We start from the raw sequence: 26,556 nt of genomic DNA, 5'->3' as shown, positions 1-26,556 counted from the left end.
CTTTGGGTAAATGATCTCTTGATGTTTCAATTTTCCTGAAGAGATCTCTAGTCTTTCCCCTTTTGTTGTTTTCTTCTATTATTAAACACTGTTCATTAAGAAGTCCTTCTTGTCTCTTATAGCCTTTCTCTGAAACTCTGGATTTAATTGGATGTACATTTTCCTCTCTCCCTTACTTTTCAATTCTCTCTGTTCTTCTGCTATTCATAAAGACTCATCAGGTTACCACTTAACCTTCTTGCTTTTATATTTCTTTGGGATGGTTTTATTCATCACCTCCTGTATGATATTATGGACCTCTGTCCATAGTTCTTCAGGCACATTGCTAACTAGATCTAGTCCCCTGAATCTACTTGTCAACCTCTACTGCTAATTCATACATGATTTGTCTTGCCTGACTTGCCTACACTTCTTCCTGGTTTTCTTTATTTTAATCCTGAATTTTTCTGTGAGAAACTGATGATTTGAGTCACAGTGAGCTCAAGATCTTGTTTTTGCTGACTGTATACAGTTTCTCCATCTTCGGCTACAAACAATGCAATCGATTTGATATCAGTAACAACCATTTGGTGATGATCATGTGTAAAGTCGTCTCTTGTATTGTTGAAAAGGGGTATTTCCTCTGGCTAGTGCATTCTCTTGGAGAAGGCAATGGCACCCCACTCCTGTACTCTTGCCTGGAAAATCCCATGGATGGAGGAGCCTGGTAGGCTGCAGTCCATGGGGTCGCTAAGAGACGGACACAACTGAGTGACTTTACTTTCACTTTTCACTTTCATGCATTGGAGAAGGAAATGGCAACCCACTCTAGGGTTCTTGCCTGGAGAATCCCAGGGATGGGGGAGCCTGGTGGGCTGCCATCTATGGGGTCGCACAGAGTCGGACACGACTGAAGTGGCTTAACAGCAGCAGTAGCAGCATTCAGGAGTAGTGCATTCTCTTGGCAGAGTTCAGTTAGTCTTTGTCTTCATATTTTTCTCCAAGTGCAAACTTGTTTGTTTCTCCAGGTATATCTTGACTTCCTACTTTTGCAGTTCCAATCCCCAATAACGAATAGAACATCTTTTCTAGGTGTTAGTTCTAGGAGGTCTTCTAGGTCTTCATAGAACTCATTAATTTCAGCTTCTTCAGCAAGGGTGGTAAGGGCACAGACTTGGACTACTGTGATGTAAATGTCTTGCCTTGGAAATGAACCGAAATCATTGTCATTTTTGAAGTTGCACCCAAGTATTATATTTCAGGCTCTTTTGTTGATTATGAGGGTTACTACACTTCTTCTATGGGATTCTTGCCCACAGCAGTAGATATAATGGTCATCTGAACTAAATTCCCCATTCCCATCCATTTTATTTGGCTAATTCTTAAGATGCTGATGTTTATCCTTACCGTATCTTGTTTGACCATGTCCTGTTTTCTTTGATTCATGGACCTAACATTCTAGATTCCTATGCAATACTGTTCTTTGCAGCATCTGATTTTTCTTTCAACACCAGACACATCCACAACTGAGAACTGTATCCACTTTGGCCTAGCCACTTCATTCATTCAGGGGCTATTGGTAATTCTCCTCCTTTCTTTCCGAGGAACATACTGGACACCTTCAGACCTGGGGGACTCATCTTTTGGTGTCATATCTTTTTGGCATTTTATACAATTCATGAGGTTCTCACAGCAAATATATGGGGTGTTTTGCCATTCCTTCCTCCAGTGGATCACATTTTGTCAGAACTCTTTGCTATGACCTGTCTGTCTTGGGTGGCCCTGTACAGCATGGCTCATAGCTTCATCGAGTTACACAAGCCCTGTCACTACAAGGCAGAGATCCATGAAGGGGGGATGTTGCATGGCATGGCCTAAAACAAAGCAAAACAGAAAACACCATGAAAATGCAAATAGTGCAGAAAATGCAAGTGGATACTTTAAGAAACTTTTTTTTTTAAAGAAAAACATTGTATTTCACAAATAATTATTTATATTTATCAGAAGCACTTTTGTTGATGCTAGCTTACTAGTATTAGAGCAATTATATTGCTTGTAATTCTCAGGTATTTTATTCAGTAACTTGTTTTCATTTTGCTTTCAAAAAGCAGAGGGAAAGAAATATTGACTACATATAATTGGAGAATGGTGAGATTTTCCTCACTAGAGAAAGTTCGGATTTCAGTTATATACTTTTCAACAGCACTTTATATACATGAATATCTTAGTTCTTGCCATCTAGTGGTAAAATTATCAATTTCTAGGCCCAAATCCCCAACTGGAATATGAGCTCATGCACACAGGCAGATGTGGTGTCTATTTATCTTTGCATCCAGCATGATTAAACAAGGTTTGATGCATAATAGACCTTCAGTATATTTGCTGCCTAGAACTACATCTTTCCCTGTATCTTAAGTGCCAGGATAAGACTAGATTTGAAACACTAGATACTGCCTCTATTTTTTCTCTAAGCAGAGCAGAGTGTTTTGCTTGCATTTCCAAATGTAGGTGGTTAGACCTGCTTGTAGAGAGGGAACTAGGTCACGGGGACGAATTGGGTTTTCTACATAGAGACCTACAGCTCAGCTCAATGAAATGCTGCCTTTGGTGCAATGCCCTGCAGTGCCTTGCTCAGCATGTTAGGCACAGGGAGTGGGACTTGGCAGTTGTTTGGTCAGATCAGTGGCCACTCTCTCTTGATTCTCAGTCCCTTAGTATTTCTGCCATGTCAGTCTCATATGGAATGCTTTCCTTAAATTCTCTCCCCTGAGCTTCTTACAATTTAATCATGTCCTAAATAGCTAAGAAGTGGAAAATGGATGCACAGGGGTTGGCATTTGCTGCCAAGTGACTGAAAATAGCGTGACATCAAGATGTGAAACCCAACTAAGTGTCGATGTCAATAATGTAAAGCAGCAGGAACAGGTCAATGAAAGTACAAGCCCTCCTGTGCCTGCTGCTTAAGGCCAGAAGCTTGCATACCTACAGAATCCCAGGACCTGAGAGAGAGCTAGGACTTCATAAGTCAGTCTGAACCTTCTTTTTTCCATACAGACACTCCTTCTGCATGGACAGGGCAGAAGGTCACCCAAGGTCATCCTGAAACATTTCCAGTGAAGGAAATGTGCAGTGTCTCTGCTCCTGGGAATAAAACTTTCCAGAACTATATGTGATAATTGAGGCCAAGTGATCAAATACATCTAGTTTAATCCTTTTTGAAAGGTGGAGAAATCCATTTGTAATATACTGAGTTAAAACTGAATTATTGAGGCAATGACCTAACTGAGTTAAAATTACAGTTTGCCTGAAATACATGAACTCTTTCATACATTGTATTATGTGAATCAAACCATTCAACTCTAAAGGAAGTCAACCCTGAATATTCATTGGAAGTGCTGATGCTGAAGCTGAAACTCCACTTTGGCCACTCGATGTGAAGAGCCAATTCATTAGAAAAGACCCTGATGCTGGGAAACATTGAGGGCAACAAGAGAAGGGTGTGACAGAAGATGAGATGGTTGGATGGCATCACCGACTCAATGGACATGAGTCTGAGCAAATTCTGGGAGATACGGAAGGACGGGAAGTCTGGAATGCTGTAGTTCTTGGGGTTGCAAAGAGTCAGACATGATTTACTAATTGAATAACAAGCGTTATTATGTGACTCAATCACACTTTGTTTTCTAAGTAGCATTATAAATAGAAATGATTCCTCTTGACCTCTAAATCCCCATCTTGTTTTTCAAAATTATTTTTCATTGACACACAATAAATACATTTTTAATCACATCTTGGTACAGACATACCCACACAACTGTAGCATGACCAAAAGCATCACAGAATAGTACTCACCCTTAGCATTATGCAGCCTAATGTTTTCTATTATTTACTATTTTATTCCACTTATTTATTTTGTAAAATCATGAGTGCTTTAATTTTTGCTCACACTAAGCATACATTCTCATTCTAAGTCAGCTGTGGTTCTGCTACATGTTTTCTTCACCCAGAACCTAAGATGATGCAGTAGATTCTATCTAGAACATTGCCATTTCTTGTGGCACGTGGAGAACTACATGCTGGTTTGTAAGGCATTTACCCCAAATGAAACACATATCACTCACATACACTGAAAGCAAGTCAAGACATGTGGCTAAGTCTGATGTCATCAGATTCGGAAGACATAATCTTCCTTCAGAGATAATTAGCAGTTATTTATGAATAGTGGTTATAATGTAGCCTACTGCAGAGATTTATGTACATTTATATTTCTTATAAATCTTAAAGCCATGTTTATACTAAGTATTATTCACTGTATTAAAGAGATTACAAAATGAGGCTCCTAGATCAAAGAACTCATAGACCCAGTCTGAATTTAGAATGTCTCTAGGAGCTTCCCTGGTGGCTCAGACGGTAAGAGTGTCTGCTTGCAATGCAGGAGACCTAGGTTCGATCCCTAGGTCGGGAAGATCCCCTGGAGAAGGAATTTGCAACCCACTCCAGTACTCTTGCCTGGAAAATTCCATGGATGGAGGAACCTTGTAGGCTACAGTCCATGGGCTCACAAAGAGTCGGACATGACTGAGCGACTTTACTTTCACTTCATGATGTACAAACCCATTCTCATAACCTATACATCTTTTAAATTACATCCCAATAGACTGAGATTTCCGTTACAAGATATCCCCAAACCTAACAATTACAGTAATGAAGACATAAGCTTATTAATGATATTCTACCATTAAAAAATAACTATTGTCCCACCGAAAAAGATTGAGCTCCTCAGCTTGAAGAACATTGCTCCATGGATGGGCAAAGAGGTTAGGAATGTGGAAAAGTATTTTTATTTTCCATAATGACCTATTCTAAGAAAATATTATTACATTAAGAAACGAATTGAATTATAGAGCCATGAGATAACTGGAATGGGTGAACTAACATCACATCCAATTTTACACACACAAGGTGTTAGATGAACCTATTTCTGAAAAAAAAAAGGGTCTAAATTATAATAGTTTTATGAGTGTGATATGTCTTTAATATTCACCATAAGAATGTAAAGCAATCCTTACTTAAATCCAAATAGCTAGCAACTGTGTTTCTTTTTTATATAATTTTCTTGATAAATTAATTTCTAGTTCTTTTTGAGCATTTTAATGGGTGAACTTCTAAGTGTTTTGCATATTTTGCCTTAATTCATCCACACAATAACTTATAAATCAAGGAATATTATTTCCTTTATTTGACAAATAAGCAAATAAGAGGGCAGAAGTGAAGTAATATGCTTATGGTCACCCAGTTGGTGAGTGAGAGAGTCAAGGTCACACCCAGGCTCTCTGGCTCTAGAAAATATGTTATAATTTTCTAATTATGATACAAAATAATATAAAAATTACCATTTTAACAATCCAATAAATTTAAGAGCATTTTCACGTTGGGCAGCCATGATCACCATCCACTTCCAAAGATGCTTTCATTTTATAAATCTGAAACTCTACACATTAAACTATAACTCCACACATTCCCATGACTACCTTCATTTTTCTTTCAGTCTCTATGAATTTGATTACTCTAGGTACTTAATGTAAGTGTCATAACACAGTATTTGTCCTTTTGCTACTGGTTTAGTATTTTTTTACAAGATTCATCCAGTTAGTAGCATGTATATGATTTGGGCTTCCCGGGTGGCTCAGATGGTAAAGAATCTTCCTGTAATTCAGGCGACCTGGGTTCCATCCTTGGGTTGGGAAGATCCCCTGGAGAAGGGAACAGCTACCCACTCCAGTATTCTGGCCTGGAGAATTTCATGGACAGAGGGGCCTGGCAGGCTACAGTCCATGGGGTTGCAAAGAGTTGGATACAACTGAGGGACTTTCATTCACTATTTTTTTCTTCTTTAAGGCTGTGCTTATTAAATTCCATTGTAGGTATACGCTACAATTTGTGCATCTATTCATTTCCTGATGAGTTCCTTTTTGCCCTCATCTTTTGGTTGTATTGATAGACGTGCTATGAACATGAGAATACAGATATCTTTTCAAGTTCCCGCTTTCAATTCTTTTGAGTATATACTCAGAAGTGAAATTGCTGGAGCATATAGTAATTCATTATTTTAAATTTTTGGAGGAACTTCCATAGTATTTTCCACAGCAATTGCACACATTTTATATTACTACTAGTAGCATACAGGAATGCCAAATTCTCCTCTTCACCAACACTTGTTACTATCTGACAGTTTTTCATTTTTTTGTTTATTTTTTATACTAATCACCCTATTGAGTGTGAAGCTATTGTCTCATGTCTGTTATCTGGTATTCTTCAGAGAAAGTTTCTGTTGATTTATTTTTCCTTGATATGCCACAATTAATGTTTCTTTATTTGTGTTCTGCTTTTGTTGTGGTGGTGGTTGTGATTGTTGTTTAAAAATGTATATTTGAATCATTTGTTAGCTGGAGATTAGAGATTTTCCCTTTCCCAGGAGGCTGGGGGGTTCCCGTTTTCTTTTCTGCTTGTTTGTTTGGTTTACATGTTTTCTTATTGTAGGGTTTCTCTTGACCAACAATAAGCCTGAGATGGAAACTTAAGGTCTTAGGTATTTTCTGAATCTTCACATTTCCCTGGGCATGTGCAATGACTTTTTAAATTCCCCTTTATATGCAATTGCTTTTGAATGTCCTAATCCTTAATTGCCTGGCTCCCAAAAGATGACAAAAGAGAAAAATGAAAGAGAAAAAAAAATAAGTTAAATAAAAAAACAAACACTGGATCTTGAAATCCCTGGAAGTCACTTCAGCAAGAGGAAAGGTTTGTAATAATTTCTGCCTTTCAATGTGTTTGACTTCCACAATCAGGTGGCAGCCATCAGCAATCAGAAAACGGATCCCTGATATTTGGAGGACAGAATCCTTATTGCGCACCCTGACTCCCACAAGCTGCTGGCAAACTGCTCCAGGAATATGTGAATTCGGCCTGCCATATGTCTATGGGCTATAGGAGAGGTACCTGCTACTGCTCTGCTGCCCCAAGATCTGAAATTGACCAAAATGAAGGGTGTCTAACTATCCAGGACATCCTGTAGATGTTGCAAGCTTTTAACAGTCTATAGCTCTGAAGTAGTTACATCAGACAAATGTTATTTATGTGGAAAATCAGATTCTTAGTCCTTGCTACTCACCTATTTTAACTCTTGAGATAATATTCTTAACTACCACACTCCAGTAGATTTCTTTATTCCTCTTCTGACCAAAATTTGCTATTTGGCTTCCTTATACATAGGCTGCATGAGATAAAAGCATAATTGTCTGGACATTTCCAAATGAAATAAACTATGGACTGCACCCCAGGGTCAAGTTTCTTTTAGTCTGGGAGACATTGGAGTTTTCCAGAACCTGGAGCACCACTGCTTTGCCAGTCATTCCTTAATCCTAGAGTTAATAGGTCTCACTATGCAAATAATTAAGGATATTAACTTTATTTTCTAACTTTCCCTTAAAAAATTCAATTCCAATACTCATTTCCTTTTCAATACCACAAGGGAGTCTGGGTGATAAGTGAAAAGGGAAGGTTTTTCCCAAATGGAGAAAGAGCTTAATAAGTAAGTTTGACTAATAGTGGAACCTTAAGTAAAGCTCTATTAATTCTGCTTCTTTCATGTCCCTCTTCCCCTTCTCAGGCTTTCCTGGTGGCTCAGCAGTAAAGAATCTGCCTGCAATGCAGGAGACCTGGGTTCGAGCCCTGGGTCAAGAAGATCCCTTGGAGAAGGAAATGGAAACCCACTCCAGCATTCTTGCCTGGGAAAGCCCATGGACAGAAGAGCCTGCTGGGCTACAGTCCATGGGGTCACAGAGTTGTTTTCAACTAAACAAGTTCTCCTTCTCACCATGACAATGACTAGTGCTGTCCTAAGCTCACCTTGCCTGTGTTATTTGTCTCTGAACTGTTTTCCTGGCTCTACTCTGTCCCCTTGACTAGATTTTAGATACGAGTACAAATGTGATCTTTCAAAAACACGTATCTGATCATATTATGCCTCCACTCAAAAACCTATATTTTGGGAATATGAATGCAGCTATTCACCTGGTATTGTCTTTGATCACCATGAACCAGATGCAACCTGTATCCCCATCACTTGAGACATGGATAGGTGGTATGCTGAGAAATACAGTGCAGTGTGAAGCATTTCCTGAGGCCAAAGGCAGGGAAACTAGGTATATGTAACAGTCATGGTAGATTTTCAAATCTTTGTTGAAGGAAAAGAATAAGAAACTAACCCCCAAAATGTCATATATGTATACAGAGAATTCTATGGACAGAGGAGCCTAGAGGGATATAGTCCATGGGGTTGCAAAGAGTCAAAGACTGAACGATCAACACTACTACTACTGTGTATACAGAAGACATAGACTCAAAAATATTATCTGCATAGCATTCTTGAAAAATGTTTGAATTGAACCTAGCCAAGAAGAAACAATCATAAAAATTTAACAGTTGGGCTTTCTAGAAGAAAACTGGCCTATTCTCATCAAAGATTTGATGTTATGAAAAATAAACAAAAAGGCAGAGGACAGTTTTAGATTACAGGCACTTAGAGAAAGAAGGCATGAACTTTCAGCTGCAGTGTATGGGCCTTGAAGATATTCTGAACCAGAAATACGCACAGCCACACAGATATAAAAGGCATTATGGTAGAATTGGGGACATTAAAATGCAACTGTCCATTAGTTAATAATACTGTATTAATGTTTATGTCTAGGTGGCATGATGCTTTGGGAAAGAGTTAGAATTGGCACAGTAGGAAGAGGGGAAAACTTAAAGAGTTGCCTTAGATCAACAAGCATGATTATTCTAACAATTGGCACCTCAAATTCAGCTAGAAAACATATTAGTGGATAGTAAGAACCTTCTGAGACTTCAAGCATGAAACTTAAGTCCATGAATCTTTACCACTTTCCATGAATCTTTCAAGGCTTAGCATCAGTTTTTTGTTCCCGACAGTCTTCCATTCTATACAAGGGGCCAGGCCAAAACACAAGGGTTCTTACAGGCAGCTATGCCCATTCATGTTTCTGCTGCTTTGTTCATGCTTATGAAATGTTCTTTTCCTTTTCTTATATAGCATAATCATATTCATTTTTCCAGACTCAAGGACATATTAAAACTTTCCTACCTCTCTCTCTTACTTCTGTTATTTCTTTGAACTCTAACCTACACACACACACACCCTTCCCCTTAATGATATCCAAGACTCTATAACGATTTTCCTGTTATCGGTTTATGTGCCTGTCTAGATTGATCTTCCTTTATGGTGGAGAGTGTGTTTCATTCATGCTTGTTTTCCCAACACTGAACAAGTGGATATAGGCAGATGTTCAATAAATATTTGTGACACAAATAAATTGAGGAAGGAAAAACATCACGGTCTCCTTACATTCTCAAGCTGCTGACCAAAGGGAGAATTATTTGGCAAGGTCATCAAGTTAACAGGTGTCAGTCAGTTGGTCAGTTCAGTCGCTCAGTTGTGTCCGACTCTTTGCAACCCCATGAATCACAGCACGCCAGGCCTCCCGTCCATCACCAACTCCCAGAGTTCACTCAGACTCACGTCAATCAAGTCAGTGATGCCATCCAGCCATCTCATCCTCTGTCATCCCCTTCTCATCCTGCCCCCAATCCCTCCCAGCATCAGAGTCTTTTCCAATGAGTCAACTCTTCACATGAGGTGGACAAGGTACTGGAGTTTCAGCTTTAGCATCATTCCTTCCAAAGAAATCCCAGGGCTGATCTCCTGCAGGATGGACTGGTTGGATTTCCTTGCAGTCCAAGGGACTCAAGAGTCTTCTCCAACACCACAGTTCAAAAGCATCACTCAGCTTTCTTCACAGTCCAACTCTCACATCCATACATGACCACTGGAAAAACCATAGCCTTGACTAGACGGACCTTTGTTGGCAAAGTAATGTCTCTGCTTTTGTTATTTTTTTTTCTTTTTTTTAATAGGTATTAATATATTCTTTTTTTAACTTTATTTTACTTTACAATACTGTGTTGGTTTTCCCATATATCAACATGTCTCTGCTTTTAAATATTCTATCTAGTTTGGTCATAACTTTTCTTCCAAGGAGTAAGCGTCTTTTAATTTCATGGCTGCAATCACCATCTGAAGCGATTTTGGAACCCAAAAAAATAAAGTCTGACACTGTTTCTACTGTTTCCCCATCTATTTCCCATGAAGTGATGGGACCAGATGCTATGATCTTCGTTTTCTGAATGTTGAGCTTTAGGACAACTTTTTCACTCTCCACTTTCACTTTCATCAAGAGGCTTTTTAGCTCCTCTTCACTTTCTGCCATGAAGTTGGTGTCATCTGCATATCTGAGGTTATTGATATTTCTTCCTGCAATCTTGTTCCAGCTTGTGCTTCTTCCAGCCTAGCGTTTCTCATGATGTATTCTGCATATAAGTTAAATAAGCAGGGTGATAAGAGTCAGCACTGGTTAAATCCTAGGACAGAGCTCTCTGATATAGTGCATTATGAAATCATATGGTCTTCATTCATTTTTAAACATATATTGACTGCCCACAGTGTCCTCAAAACTGTTCATGAATCTGGGAATCCAAAGAGTTAAGTAAGACACATTTCCTGTGCTTGAATGTCTTAAAATATATTAAGAATCAATAAAATGTACCTCATATTTATAATAGTGCAGGTAATATTTGAAAGAAAAAAAAAGAGGTTTAGAAGGGAGGATAATCTGAATTTAGGATAGGGAATAGAAAAGTTTGAGAGTAAATATTTCCATAGATCTTAAAAGATGCATGGAATTTGGACAGGTGGGGTAAGAAGGCAAGGAAAGAAAGAATAGTGGAAGGGGATTCCACAGGGGAAATAGAGGGTGTGAACACCTCCTAAATTTTCCCTCCTACTCTGTTCCCACAGCCACCATCACCTTAGTTCAAATTCTTACTACCTCTTGTATGGCTTAGTGGTGCTGGTCCTTACTGCCTCCATTCTCCATACCCAACCCACTTCAAGCCATTTTCCACTCCACCACATTAATTATATTCCAAATACAAAAACCATAGTAACTAATGCTTTGCTTAATATTCTTCAAAGACTTGATTTTTCCTTTCAGGTTGAAAGCTGCACATCTTCTCTTATTACAGAAACTTCCTGGTGCTTCTATATGAGTTCCCTGGTGTTTCTTGTTTGAGCATTAATTCTTTCGTGTTTCCAGTTGGGTCATTATGTGTCCATCATACCAAGTTCTTGAACTTGCCTGAACATCCTAAATTCACCATCCTATTTCTTAGCACAGATTGCTCCCATATACTGGCCTGCTCTCTAATCCTCCCCCACACACTCTTTTTTTTTTTTTTTTTTTTTTTTGCGGTCCCAAATTTCATTCTTTTTAAAAGCAAATGTTTACCAAACACTACCAACATGCTGGGCTTCCTGGGTGGCTCAATGGTAAGGAATCTGTCTCCTAATACAGAAGATGTGGTTTTGATCCCTGGGTCGGGAAGATCCCCTAGAGGAGGAAATGGCAACCCACTCCAGTATTCTTGCCAGGAGAATCCCATGGACAGAAGAGCCTGGTGGACTACAGTCCATGGGGTCACAAGGGGTTGGACATGACTGAGTACTGAGCACACACCCACAAGTGAAGATTTATGACATCTCCTTTGTGATCCCAATGCAGTAGCCTCATGTTTAAAAATACTTTCCTGTTAGCTCCATTTTACATATATATATATGTATGTAAATATATGTATTACCTGTACATACATATATATACATAGCATTACAATTATCTGTTTAATTTTCCAGTACTGAGAGTTATCTGTGATATCCTCTAGGAAAATGATTGTGTCTTTTTTAATCTCTGGTCTCCAAGTATTTTTGCTGTCATTCAGTCGCTCAGTCATGTCCAACTCTTTGTGATCCTGTGAATTGCAGCATGCTTCCCTGTCCTTCACCATCTCCTGGAGCTTGCTCAAACTCATGTCCATTGAGTCAGTAATGCCACCTAACCATCTCATCCTCTATCTTCCCCTTCTCCTCCTGCCTTCAATCTTTCCAAGTATCTTAAACATCTAAAATGAATACAAGTTTTGTGTCTTTAAAAATTTTTGTTGAAATATAGTTAATTTGCAATATTTTGTTAGTTTAAGGCATAAAGCAAAGTGATTCAGTTATACATATATATTCTTTTTTAGATTTTTTCCATTACAGGTTATTACAAGATATTGAATATAGTTCCCTATGCTATACAGTAGGTCCTTATTCATTATCTATTTTATATATAATAGTTTGGGAGTACACTTTAATCCCAAACTCCTAATTTTTTAGAGATTAAGAGTTTGGGAATAAAAGTGTTTATGTGAATGAATGAACAAATTATCTTTGCTAAAATTATGTAAAGCCAGATACCTGATTAGTATCTAATAACCCTTTCTCTAGGACTAAAGAGCTTCTTGATGAAAGTGAAAGAGGAGAGTGAAAAAGTTGACTTAAAGCTCAACATTCAGAAAACTAAGATCATGGCATCTGGTCCCGTCACTTCATCGCAAATAGATGGGGAAACAGTGGAAACAGTGGCTTACTTTATTTTGGGGGGCTCCAAAATCACTAAAGATGGTGATTGCAGCCATGAAATTAAAAGACACTTACTCCTTGGAAGGAAAGTTTTGACCAATCTAGACAGCATATTAAAAAGCAAAGACATTATTTTGCCAAAAAAGGTCCCTCTAGTCAAGGCTATAGTTTTTCCAGTGGTCATGTATGGATGTGAGAGTGGACTATAAAGAAAGCTGAGTGCCGAAGAATTGATGCTTTTGAACCGTGTGTTGGAGAAGACTCTTGAGAGTCCCTTGGACAGCAAGAATATCCGAGCAGTCCATCCTAAAGAGACCAGTCCTAGTTGTTCATTGGAAGGACTGATGTTGAAGCTGAAACTCCAATACTTTGGCCACCTGATGAGAAGAGCTGACTCACTTGAAAAGACCCTGATGCTGGGAAAGATTGAAGGCAGGATGAGAAGGGGACGATAGAAGATGAGATGGTTGGATGGCATTACTGACTTAATGGACATGAGTTTGAGTAAACTCCAGGAGTTGGTGATGGATAGAGAAGCCTGATGTGCTGCAGTCCATGGGGTCACAAAGAGTCAGACATGACTGAGCGACTGAACTGAACTGAACTGAACCCTTTCTCTTCATTAAAGAAATCTATATTTTGAGAGTGGCTATTTTAACAAATAAAAATTTGTCATTTCCCTTGAAAACTAGGGTAACCATTGTTATGAAAAGAAAATTTGTTGTAGATTGAGGTCTTCTTCAAGAAAGCTCTTTGAGGGGGCTGACTCTGAAATCCATATTGCCTTTACCTCCTCTTTCCTTCTTATTTCTTTCTGGAAGCCAAATATGATGGCTGGAGCTGCAGCCACCGTCTTGCAACTAGAAAGTGAAAAACATGCTCTAAAGATAATGGAGAAGGAAGATGGATGAAGGTTGAGGTATTGACAATATCATAGAGGCACTGCACTCCCTCTGGGCTGTCTGTCTCTAGAATTAAGTGAAAGGAAATACCTCCAATCTACAGAGAAACCAGATAAGAGAAAGAAATAAAACTTCGAAAGATTACTCGATTGCCTTAGAGTGGTCTGGTGTATGGCAGAGAAGAAAATAGGTACAAAGTATAGCCCAGATCTTAATGGAGGAAGCAGCCAAGGGAGAAATCAAATCAAGATGAAGAATGGGGCTGAAAGGCTTGAAAGGAGGTTGCAAATATTGTCAGAATGTTGAGTGGAATTTTCTTTAGTAAGATAGAATCATGGTCATTCTAAATAATATTTTTAATCACCACATTTCCTAGCAAAATCTAGTATATGTCCTCCTTTGCTCAGTTGTGTCTGACTTTCTGCAGTCCCATGGACTGTAGCCCACTGAGCTCCTCTGTCCATGTAATTATCCAGGCAAGAAAGCTAGAATGGGTTATCATTTCCTTCTCTAGGAGATCTTCCCTACCCAGGGATCAAATGCTCATCTGTTGCATCTCCTTTATTGGCTGGCAGATTCTTTACAACTAGCACTAAGTGGAAAGCCCTAACATAGTTGGCTCTGAAAATTTTACTATTTTAATTTTTGTTGATTCATCCAGAACAGGCCCTATGCTTGTAGACAAGCATGGCCCCTTGTTGCAGACAACAAGGCCGTTTTGGCTGCTTTCAGACTGCTGCTGATGAAGTTTGCATATAACTTGCTCCTTTCTTTAGTATACTTTAGAAGTAAAGTATAAATATTTTAAAAGGAAAGAGTTATACCGTGTTTTCCTTGGTTGATATAACTGGGGAAGGAGAAGTAAAAATTTTAAGTATATTCTGTATGTTCTGCCTTTAAATCAAATGAAATAACTTCAACTCCAATCACAACTAGGTTGCTCTGGTAATCAGTTTTTCCTAAGGTGACAGCTAAAGTAATATTGGTTTTACATTATTATTTTAGCATGTGACTAGATTCTGAGAAAAATAGCTCCTCTCAACATATCTGTAAAAAAATCAATAAATGTTAAAATAAGCAGGCTGCTATAAAAATGATACTGATTTTTAGTCACAGCAACTACCTGCAATTTGTAGACTGGAGAGAGCTTTCTCTAAAATGGTTTGAATTGGAACTGAGCATTTTCCAGCCTTGTACCATAGAAAATTATAACCACAGTGCCCAAGGTGTGTGTGTGTGTATATATATATATATATATATATATATATATAACTAGTCTTAGAGAATTTGAAAACCTGCAACAACTGTACTTAACAGAGGTTCACATAATTCCTGCATCATAATCCATTCTTCTTCACAACCCACATCTGCTTTTGCACAGAACTACCACCCTGAGCATCTTGGTGCTTCCTGTATTATCAACCATCAAGTTACTTCTATTATTTTACATATGTCTGTCTCCTCCAGCATCCTTGAACATTGCCTGTATTATAATCTATAGGATAGAAAAAAACAATACATGAAAGTGTGAAGATTTCATTTATACCATCAAGAGACCACATTTTTCTCTTTTTTGTCTTAACCCCTTGGGTAGCAGTACCATAATTATTGAAACATTTCTATTAATTTTTAACTTTAAATTTCCTGAAAATATTTGGTAGAGTTATTTAGCATTTATTCATTTCTGTAGAGTGAAAAATAAGAGCCCAGAGCTGGGTTTAAATATGTGTTCTTCCAATTACTGGCTGTGAGACTTTAGGCAAGTTTCCTTACCACTTTGCACCTTGGTTTTCTTTTCCACATGGTGGAGATAAAGTAATACTTAGACTAGGAGTTTTACAAAATCAAAACATGTAAAATCCTTTACAGAGGCAGTTGCTGAATCAGAGTAAGCCCTTACAAAATTTTACCAACCACTCCTTAAACATGTATTATGTTTATTACTAATAAAACATATATAGATAAATAGACAGAGACATATACATAGATATATACAGCATTCCACCCCAGTATTCTTGCCTGGAGAATCCCATGTACAGAGGAGCCTGGTGGGTTCTAGTCCACAGGGTCACACAGAGTCACACACGATTGAAGCAACTGAGAATACATACATATATATATATACACGTATGCACGTATATAACATGGAAAACAGACAGAAAAGACCAAACAATCTGTTGCTCAGTCCCCAGTCATGATTACTGTGTTATCATAGTGAAAGCTCTTCTGAAATACTTCATCTTCAAAATTTTCAACCATATGCTATAGATAAGTCACACTCCAAAACAAACGTCCACACAGAAAACAAGCTGTCATGTCAATTTCCAAGCAGAAGACATCTCAAACTTGAATATTTATTTCATTTTCATTTAAGTTAAAAGTTGTTTGGCTTGTTTTGCCTTGTTTTTAACAGTTCCAAGAGAATATTCTATTGCCAGTAAATGAGGCAATACCATGGATAACATGGTAGGTATCATTTTTATAGTAGTTAAGAAAGGCAAAACTTTATGTTTTTATAAAAATATTTAAGTGTGAATTGTCAATTCCTTATAGTTTTTTTCTCAGCTTATTCACTGTCATAGTCTTTCAGAGGGGTCCTTCAAGCAAAAGATCTCTTGATGGCCCAAAGCACTAATTTGAAAGGAAATGGTTTCAATTGGACTTTTAATGTCAACTGGGACAAGCTGCGTATAAGAAAGATGTATTAGAAAATGGTACAGAGAATAAAGTCTCAACACACTTAGTTAGTGTATTTTAAATTATATGTACTTTAAGTCTGTGATTTCCTGTACTCTTTAGGAAGATTTCAAAGAGGATATACAAATGTCTGGTCTTTTCAATCTGAAAATTAGTATGCCATAAAGTAGATGAAAATGTATTTCCTTTCTTCTCATGTGGCATATTCATCCTGCTTTTGGTTACAATAAAAATTAAGATGAATACTTACCTTCTATGTTTTAGTTCAAATAATTTTCAGTATGTAATAATGTTTCATTTCCATTAACTGTGTCCAGTAGAGAAGATTGTATAGTTTGCTTTTAATTTTCAAATGTATAGACATATGTTTCAAAGTCAATAAGTCCTTTAACTTAAAAAAAAAAAACACTAGTTAGATCTGAGAAATACACAATTGGCAATCTCAGGGTTTTTTCCCCACAAATGCACAAAATCAAGACTGCACTTAGTTTTCTTCTAGTCCAACAGTTTCTCTTTAGCAAAATAAGCTTACTTTGGCATTAAAAAAAAAGAAGAATATCAGGACTGTGGAAGCAGAGGTAAATGGCTCTGTGAATATGAGCATGTCCTCAGTCACGTCTGACTGTTTGCAACCTGTGGACTGTAGCCCACCAGATTCCTCTGTCCATGGAATTTTCCAGGCAAGAATATTGTGGTTGGTTGCTATTTCCTACCACTAGGGATCTTCTTGACCCAGGGACTGAGCCCACATCTCTCATGTCTTCTGCATTGACAGGCAGATTCTTTACCACTGAGCCAGTTCCACACACACATAAACTTGTAAATAAAACAGTGAATTTTGGAGAAAAAAGATGATTAAAAGCATTAATGGAAAAATGACACATCTATTCATTCTCTTAGCAAAGTTTGCCAGTAGGTTTTAGGTGCCAAAAATAAAGTGAAAAATAAGAGAGAGAACCTATTCTCCTGGAAATTAGCACTGTAATGACAGTGATGTCTAAAAAAAATAGAGGTACACACACTTAGATGAGTAGTTAAGATGCCTAAGGGTGCTTCCATGCTGGAGGGCAGAATTACATTAAAATCCTTTCTGTTCTTATTTTGGTGTTTTGAATAAACTGTGAGTTTTTCTATATAAAGATAAATATCAACTAATAAACTAAAACACTATATTTTCTGTCTTTAGATTTATACAGACTACATATAGGAAGTACACATGACAAATGTTACAATCAGAACATTTTCAGATAGTTTTTATGTTCATATGTGCAGCTGTGATTTTAATCTGATAAAAAGTCTGTCTGGCATAATGATAATAACTAAAGATGTGAAATGGGTACTAAACATATAGAAGGTAATTATAAAAGGGCTAGTGATTTAAATGCAGATGTGATGCCTGGATGGCAGCAGCCATTTGTGACCAGTGGCAACAGTACTGATTTTCAAAAAAAGGAAACATGATGAGAACAGTGGAAATAAATGCAATTAACCTTTGAACATTGTTTGGGCTTGGGTGCCAGTCCTTCAGTGCAGTTGAAAATCCACGTAACTTGTAGTTTACCCTAAATAGATGTAATTCCTCTATATCTGAGGTTCTAAAACTGTGGATTCAACTAAGCTGGATCCTGTAGTACTGTAGTATTTACTATTGAAAAAAAATCTGTATAAGTGAACCTGAGCATTTTGAGTGTCAGTCAACTGTGATCTCGTTTGTTCAGGGAACTGCAAAATAGTGTTTTCTTATTTGTAGATGAAGGCATTGGCTCTTCAGTATTACAGTTATCACAGGTGAAAAGCAAGGTTTGGATTAAGAATTTTTCATACATTAACTTGGAGGGTGTTTAACCTGATGATCCCCTCAAGGAGGAAATGGCAACCCACTCCAGTATTCTTGCCTGGAAAATCCCATGGACAGAGGAGACTGGTGTGCTGCAGTCCATGGGGTCACAAATAGTCAGGCATGGCTTAGTGACTAAACAACAGCACACCTACACTGCAGCCATGGTTTGACTGAACGAGAGGAACCTCCTACCAGTCTTATGGGAGAGAATCAGACTAGGATGCAGAGATAAGCAGCAGGCACAGAATATAATGAGTGAGTTTTGCATGCAAAGAGAAAACGACGATTAATTGTGGTAAAGGAAATTCAGAGAAAGTCTCGTCTCTGATGAAAGTTTAAACATACGGGAAAAGGACAAATCCTTTGGCAGTGGTAATTCTTAAATTCCTGTTTCATTTCTATGCTCTGCACATCCAGCTAGGTGGCTAATCAAGTTTTCCTTTCCCTTATGTGTATTCATTTCTTCCTGGTATTAATTCATATGCAGCCTTGATTGCATCAAGCAACAAACCTTCAAGCAGTAAGCATTATTTTCTAACATGGAAAGAGTAAAGTTAATTAGCACCTTTGGCATTTGAAAACCATAAAACTTGCCTAAGGTCACCAAAAATGAGCATTGCTGCTGCTGCTGCTAAGTCACTTCAGTCGTGTCCGACTCTGTGCGACCCCATAGATGGCAGCCCACCAAGCTCCCCAGTCCCTAGGATTCTCCAGGCAAGAACACTGGAGTGGGTTGCCATTTCCTTCTCCAATGCATGAAAGTAAAAAGTGAAAGTGAAGTCACTCAGTTGTGTCCGACTCTTCACGACCCCATGGACTGCAGCCTACCAGGCTCCTCTGTCCATGGGATTTTCCAGACAAGAGTACTGAAGGTGGGGTGCCATCACCTTCTCTGAAAATGAGCACTAGCGTGGCTTTATTAGCAACTTTATGCTTAGTCCACTGGGCATCTATAGGTCTATTTTTGTCAGAAGTTTTAAAGAAATAAATTATTTATATCCTAATTATAACAAGTAAACATTTCAGCTGGTTATTAACAATGGCCACAGGAAATACATCAACCTAGGAAGTAAACCTGAATTCACTGGACATAGAAAGATATAAGGGTTTTTTGTTTGTTTGTTTGTTTGTTTGTTTTGAGGAAAAAATGAGATGATGGAAGTTAAAGATATATATAAAAAGATACACTTTCAAAAAAAAAATAAACGGAAAACTAGGAAAGATCCTTAAGATGGCATGCTGAATTCTAGAGAGAATATTATATAAAGAATTAACAATATAAGAAAGAAGCCATACAACTATCTCTTCAGTTCATTCTTAACAAAGTAATCACTGAATGCTTAAAGATTTTATAAATTGCTTCCAATAGTTTGACTGAGTGATAAGAATTAAGAATGTTGCAAATATAATGCAATCCCTAATAGGATCTTTCTTATAATGCAAGCTCCTTCTTTCAGGGACATTGTCAATAATTCTGCTTTTCCCTAGAAATGTAGCAAGGTAAAATCAGTTCCAAGTCTTCAAATTATTATTGATTTTTCTTTGTTCAACATATAAACTTGCCTGTTAAGAGCTTTCCAGAATGTCAGGAATTGAGTGAAGGGAACGACATAATATATCTATTCATAGAAGCATTCAGTTAGAATTCTAGATACAATACCATTTGAGAACAATATATTTAACTTAAAGGAGTAAAAGGGATACTATTAGTAGATAAAAGGGAGAGTAGGAATTTAAACAGCCTGTAATTGATTAACAAGCAGTTGAAAAGTAAAGAAAACAGTGCTCCCTTTTACAGCATCAGTCAAAATGAAATAGTCTGTAGGCTAGTTCTAGATGCCTTCATCTGTATGACTTAGTCTTTAGGAAAAAGTTCATTTTATATGGGTGAAGTGAAAGTGTTAGTCATTCAGTCATGTCTGACTCTTTATGACCCCATGGACAGTAGCCCTCCAGGATTCTCTGTAGGCAGAATTCTCCAGGCAAGAATATTGGAGTGGGTTGCCATTCCCTTCTCCAGGGGATCTTTCTGACCCAGGGATCAAACCTGAGTCTCCTGCATTGCAGGCAGATTCTTTACTGTCTGAGCCACCAAGGAAGCCCCTTTATATAAGAAGTGCTAAGTTGGATCATGGAAAAAGCAAGAGAGTTCCAGAGAAATATCTATTTCTGCTTTATTGACTATGCCAAAGCCTTTGACTGTGTGGATCACAATAACCTGTGGAAAATTCTGAAAGAGATGGGAATACCAGACCACCTGACCTGCCTCTTGAGAAATCTGTATGCAGGCCAGGAAGCAACAGTTAGAACTGGACATGGAACAACAGACTGGTTCCAAGTAAGAAAAGGAGTACGTCAAGGCTGTATATTGTCCCCCTGATTATTTAACTATATGCAGAGTACATCATGAGAAACGCTGAACTGGAAGAAACACAAGCTGGAATCAAGATTGCCAGGAGAAATATCAATAACCTCAGATATGCAGATGACACCACCCTTATGGCAGAAAGTGAGGAGGAACTAAAAGGCCTCTTGATGAAAGTGAAACTGGAGAGTGAAAGAGTTGGCTTAAAGCTCAACGTTCAGAAAATGAAGATCATGGCATCCAGTCCCATCACTTCATGGGAAATAGATGGAAAAACGGTGGAAACAGTGTCAGACTTTATTTTGGGGGGCTCCAAAATCGCTTCAGATGGTGATTGCACCCATGAAATTAAAAGACGCTTACTCCTTGGAAGAAAAGTCATGACCAACCTAGATAGTATATTCAAAACCAGAGACATTACTTTGCTGACTAAGGTCCATCTAGTCAAGGCTATGGTTTTTTCCTATGGTCATGTATGGATGTGAGAGTTGGACTATGAAGAAGGCTGAGCACCGAAGAATTGATGCTTTTGAACTCTGGTGTTGGAGAAGACTCTTGAGAGTCCCTTGGACTGCAAGGAAATCCAACCAGTCCATTCTGAAGGAGATCAGCCCTGGGATTTCTTTGGAAGGAATGATGCTAAAGCTGAAACTCCAGTACTTTGGCCACCTCATGCTAAGAGTTGACTCATTGGAAAAGACTCTGATGCTGGGAGGGATTGGGGGCAGGAGGAGAAGGGGACGACAGAGGATGAGATGGCTGGATGGCATCACTGACTCGATGGATGTGAGTCTGAGTGAACTCTGGGAGTTGGTGATGGACAGGGAGGCCTGGCGTGCTGCGATTCATGGGGTCACAAAGAGTTGGACACGACTGAGCGACTGAACTGAACTGGACTATTTTTTTATGATTTGGAGAAAGTTAATTCAATCCATTGCATTTTTTTAAAGTATATACCTAAAGATTTTCCTTTAAAAATGTTAATCCTATTGTTATTGCAACTGGCAAAAAAATTCAAATAAAAGTCAAAGTACAAAGCACAGCAACTAGCTAAATAAAATTTAATCATCTCATCCTGTGAGATACTACACATTATTTAAAATGTTAGAGTTGATTTATTGGTCAAGAAAGATGTGCACTGTATCTTACATTAAAAAAAGATTATGTCAATAAAATCCTATTAAAGAGAGAGAGTTCAATTTGAGAAGAAAAAGAAAATATTACCTGCCATTCAAGTTTTATAAGGACCAAGCCATTCGCCACTGTAGTCACCCACTGACGCTCCATGAACCTGAGGCAAACTCAGGATGGAGAAAAATTTTTCTGTGCATCTTCCGTTTTCTATAGACCTTCCCTGGGTTGGAAAGATGCCCTGGAGAAGGAAAAGGCTACCCACTCCAATATTCTGGCCTGGAGAATTCCATGGACTGTACTGTTCATGGGATCGCAGAGTCAGACATGACTGAGTGACTTTAACTTTCACTTTCCCATATAGAAAAGCACTACAACCATTAACTTGAAATTATTTGTGATTAGCAGTAGTCTTTAGGTGTCTTTTTTTTTTTTTTTTCCAACAACAACAACAAAAATCATGTGTATCTTGGCTCCCTCCTTACCTCTTTGGAGCAGTTCCTCTGAGAGGCTGTCTCCCAGGCTACAGTCCTTAGTCAGATCCCCAAATAAAACCTTTGCATTGTGCATTTTTATTTCTGTCAATAGTTCATGTATATGGTATTTCTGCATCCTTGAAATACATAAGAAAACATATATAGAAAAGTATACAATTATAACAGTGATATTTTGAGTTGAGATTTTTGAGCAGATTTTTATGGATTTTTTTGTTTGTTTGTTTTTCACTTTGATAAAGAGAAATACAAATGCCATTTAAAAAAATTTGATAGTGTAGAATTCAAATTCAGAGAGAAATGAAAAGTTGATCTAGACCCTTCTTAGATGATATTAGAATGACCTCTGCAGTATTCTTTCTTTATGACAACTCAGCTTCTAGCTGCATGCCTCTGAACAAGTGTAGCTCATGCACTTCATTTTAGGCAGGTTGAATGAAAAGTTTCAAGCATGAAAAATATCTTTTTCTTTCCAATTCCACTCTTCCTACTTGTAACTCCTGTTTGGCTCTTCCTGTCTATAAGTGGTGCGAACAAGTTTCTTCCTTATTATAAAAAGCAGGCCTCCCAGTACATCAAGAATGCTTAGTACTCTGCATCCTTTCTTTCCCAGGTCTCTTCAATCTCTTGGCCCAAAATGAGAGGAGGGGGTGGGGAAGCAGGGAGACCCAGCATTTGATGATACAGCTTGAGCAGACCACCTCTCCTAAGTAAGGCTCCAGGTGGCCCCTCTTGCAAACACACCACTTTCCACAAGCAAGTGGTTCCTTAGGGGTTCCTTCACATAGCTGGGGGATGAGGGTGGGGTGCAAAGCACCTTATATGAGGGAGGGTAAATACAAGTGCATCTATCCTAGTCTAAGAACATGGAATACTGACTCACCTTCTGCCTAAAAGCACATTTTTGTACCCAGACTTGTCCAAATGATTTTTAATGGACTTACAAGGAAAGTAAGAAGAATTAGACATAGCAAAATTGAAGACAGTACCTGGAGAAAAAAGAGAAAACAATGATTCTTTTTGAAATCCACAACTGATTCCATGTAGTTTAAATATTTCCACTGTTAGTCAGCTACTTGAATCATTTACAGTACCTGACTCAGATTTTGCATGTAGTAATACTCAATGATATTTCCTATGCTTAACACATGTCTCACGATTAGAATCATATGCGCAGAGGGTTTTTTTGTTTTTTGTTTTTTGGAACCATAGCAGAAGTTTGATAAATATCCACATTGAAAGACAAGCAATCCGTAGTTATCCTGATCAGTTGAAATATACACAGTACATGAATGAATTCATACACAATTTATTCTATTCTATTTATTCTATTCTCTGTGGATGTGGACTTATATATTATAACATTATTAGTAAATCAGATTAGAAATTAACTGAAGAAAATTCTCCACCTTATCTTCAACGCATCTGATGGGTACATGTCAGTTAAATTTAGGCTTTTTAAATTACTGGGTGCTCTTAGTTTAGACTCTGATGTGAAGAGTGGTTTCAAATCTTTTTGGCCAAGAACAAAATGTAGCAATGCAAGAGAAGACTCCAACGTAGCAGAAAATATGGAGTTAAAAATATAAGATCCTTTGGGGAATATTAACTCATGTACATTATATAAGTAGGTAATAATTCAAAATGCTATTTTCTAGGATCCTCAAACCTCCCACAGAGGCCCTATTTATTTGCACTTTTAAAATAGCTCAGCATAGGTTGAAGCATGAAATGCATTTGGACCACTGAAAACAGGAGAACCACAGTGAGTCAGCAGTCACAGCCTTCCGTCCTACGGGTCAGAGATCAGTCTGTTCAAAACCCTACGAGGGAAAATTCCTGTCAGGTCATATAGCATGAAAATTCTTCTCTCACTTAAATAGGAGGAGAGTGGTTCTCAACAGGACTGTTTTAGTTCTGCTACTCACTGGTCACCAAGGGACATCACCAGTTCAAATTCTGGATGGTAACTAGAGAAAACTTGTATCACTCACCCATGCATCACATTACAGAGCAGAAATGGAGCAGAACCAAGCCTGATTCAGCAACTCAGCCTCATGCTTGAGAGCAAAGGCAGCTGCCTGAAGCCAAGGTAAAGCTGAATCCAAAGAAGAACAGAATCGCAGAGATAGATAAAAGGGTAAGAGAAAGACAGGTAAAGATGGAAAAATAAATATACTCCCACATAGAATGCTATAATAACACTAGATGTCTGCTCTTCCCTCCTTCAGCTATTTCTATTTAGTGGTTTAATCTGCTATTTTTTTTTTTTTTTTTTTTTTTGCAGGCCCTCTCAGGGCCTTTAATGATTTTCATGTCTTTGTGATTTTTCTCTCCATTTTTTAAATTGGAGTATTATTGCTTTACAATATTGTGTTAGTTTCTGCTGTATAATGGTGTGAATCAGCCATATGGGGGAAGTGGGAGGGATGTCCATGGAGTTTTTAATTGCAATTACTATGCACACCATTTCTAGAAGTGCTTTGTCTGATTGATTTGGTTATTTATTTATTTATTTTGGTAGTGACTTATTCTCTGGTCACACTTTCATTTTTTTTTTCCTCTAAAACATATTAAATGTAACTGTCTTATACTTTGATAATTCTAGTATCTAAAGTCTTTATGGGTCTATTTCAACTCTGTATTGTTCTACTGTTTCTCATTTATAGTTTCATTTTGTGATTTCTGACTCTAAGCAAAGCATGCATTTCAACTTGATTTTTGGGAATTTGTGAAGATGTGAATTCAAATTGAGCTTCTCAGAGACTGTACTTTCATCAGCCAGTCTAGGGGGACACTTCTAATGTAGAGCATTTTGCAATTTAATTATTAGCTTGAAGTTGTTAGTCTACTCTGGTTGTATGAACGTAGGCCAAAACTGATGAAAGACACTCAATGATATGGATTCTGAGTATAGATCTCTTCAACACAGCTGAAAGCTACGGCATGTTGTATCTCTCCACTTGGCAGGATTCAATTCATCTTCTACCAAGGGTAACAGCTTCTACTGCCTGTGTAGGAGTCTGGTTTCAGATTCCCCCATTGTGCCAGCATCCTAATTGTTATCTTCCATTTGTTTCTACCCCATGCAGTTATCAAAAGAGTCTAATTTATCTCCCAGGAGTCTGTCGCTACAGCATTTCTTTTTCCAAATTTGAATTTTCCTTAACTTATTGTGCCTGTTCAGCTCAGCATTTTGTTTCAAACAGGAGGGTAATTCAGGATACCCATCCCACTAAACTGCCAAAAAAAATAAATAAACTCAATTGAAAAGGTTCATGTTCTGATATATTTCCCCCAGTGGACTATGTTAATAATCTATCTCTTTCTAGGACCATGCAAAGAGCTGACCCTAAGTGGGGCTAACTAAAACTTGGAGAGAACAAATGCATTTCATGGCTTCTTTTGGTTGTTCAGATTAGTTATGCTCACTCCCATACCAAAAAACTTGCAAAACCTATTCCTTCTTCACCTCCAAACTTCAATCAATGCAAACCAGAAATCTCTTACTTAAGAAGCCTTTCTCATGTTCAGACAAGTTCATTTGCCTAACTTATATTTATGTAACTCTCTGTGTTTCTTTTTTTATGGTGTTATCACTAATCCAGGGGTGAGTTGTTTGATGGCAGTCTCATGGTATCTTGTTCATGGAAAGATCTCCAATGCCTGCCATGGTGCCTGATATAAAATAGTGCTTTGCTCATTTCCTGTTGAATGATTCTTAAAAGAATAATTGAAAAACATTTTACATACATACTGAAAGGGGAGATTGAATGGTAATTACTTTTTTACTTTTCACTTTAAATGTGTAACAAATGTGGGAATTAATAGTCATGTAGATGATCAGTGGTGTGTAACCAATTCTTCCTTCTAATAAGGCAGGCAGATGGAACACTGCCAGTGCCAGGGTCCAGCCCCGGTGGATCCAGGGAATTTGAAGGTGGGGATGGCGTTGGCATCCTTGGAAAAATACATATTTAATTAGAGAGAGATTAGAAATGGACAGTGTAGTAGGAGAATTAGTGGAGAAAAGGAGGCTGAATCTAGATGGGAATTCAGCCAGAGAAATGGGAGCAAGAAAGAAGCAACATGGGGGAATCAGTCTTTCCGGAAACTGACCTGATTTCTTTATTTTTGGGTTTGCTTATATACCTTTTGTTACATGTAAGGATGAATACAGAGTCACGCGGGGGTCAGCAGTCCTGACCTTTATCAAAATCAGGTGCTTCACATAAAAAGATCTTAGGGATTTTATGATCCTTTCTTTCTGATAACTAAAAACTTATTTTTTCCAAGGGTGTTTTTTCTTAAACCAGGCACCACCCTCCAAATAAAGTTACATTCCTATAGAGTGAGGGTGTAGTGAGTTATAATCAAGAAAGGAATTTATTTAACCCAAGGTTAACATGGTTAACTTTAAAGGTTAATACTTATTTCTTCTATATGCTAGGTATATTCATTATAAGGGCAGGGAACATGGAAATTTAGCAGCAAACATCAACCCAACAAAAGAAAATCCTTTCACCAATGTTTCCCTTAAGATCTGTTTAGTCTTA

The 26,556-nt window shown here is 37.9% G+C and overlaps 1 non-coding gene across 1 annotated transcript; it reads left to right on the top strand.

Annotated features, from left to right (window-relative positions):
• Nucleotides 1-4,371: 4,371 nt before the first annotated feature.
• Nucleotides 4,372-4,444, top strand: TRNAC-GCA. The gene has a single exon. It is a non-coding gene; the product is annotated as a tRNA-Cys (tRNA).
• The last annotated feature ends 22,112 nt before the right edge of the window (nt 4,445-26,556 follow it).

Source organism: Oryx dammah, unplaced genomic scaffold (assembly GCF_014754425.2).
Source record: "Oryx dammah isolate SB20612 unplaced genomic scaffold, SCBI_Odam_1.1 HiC_scaffold_4, whole genome shotgun sequence".
NCBI lineage: Eukaryota > Metazoa > Chordata > Mammalia > Artiodactyla > Bovidae > Oryx > Oryx dammah.
Note: the sequence above shows the minus strand (reverse complement) of the source record. Positions and strands in the feature narration are given on the sequence as shown.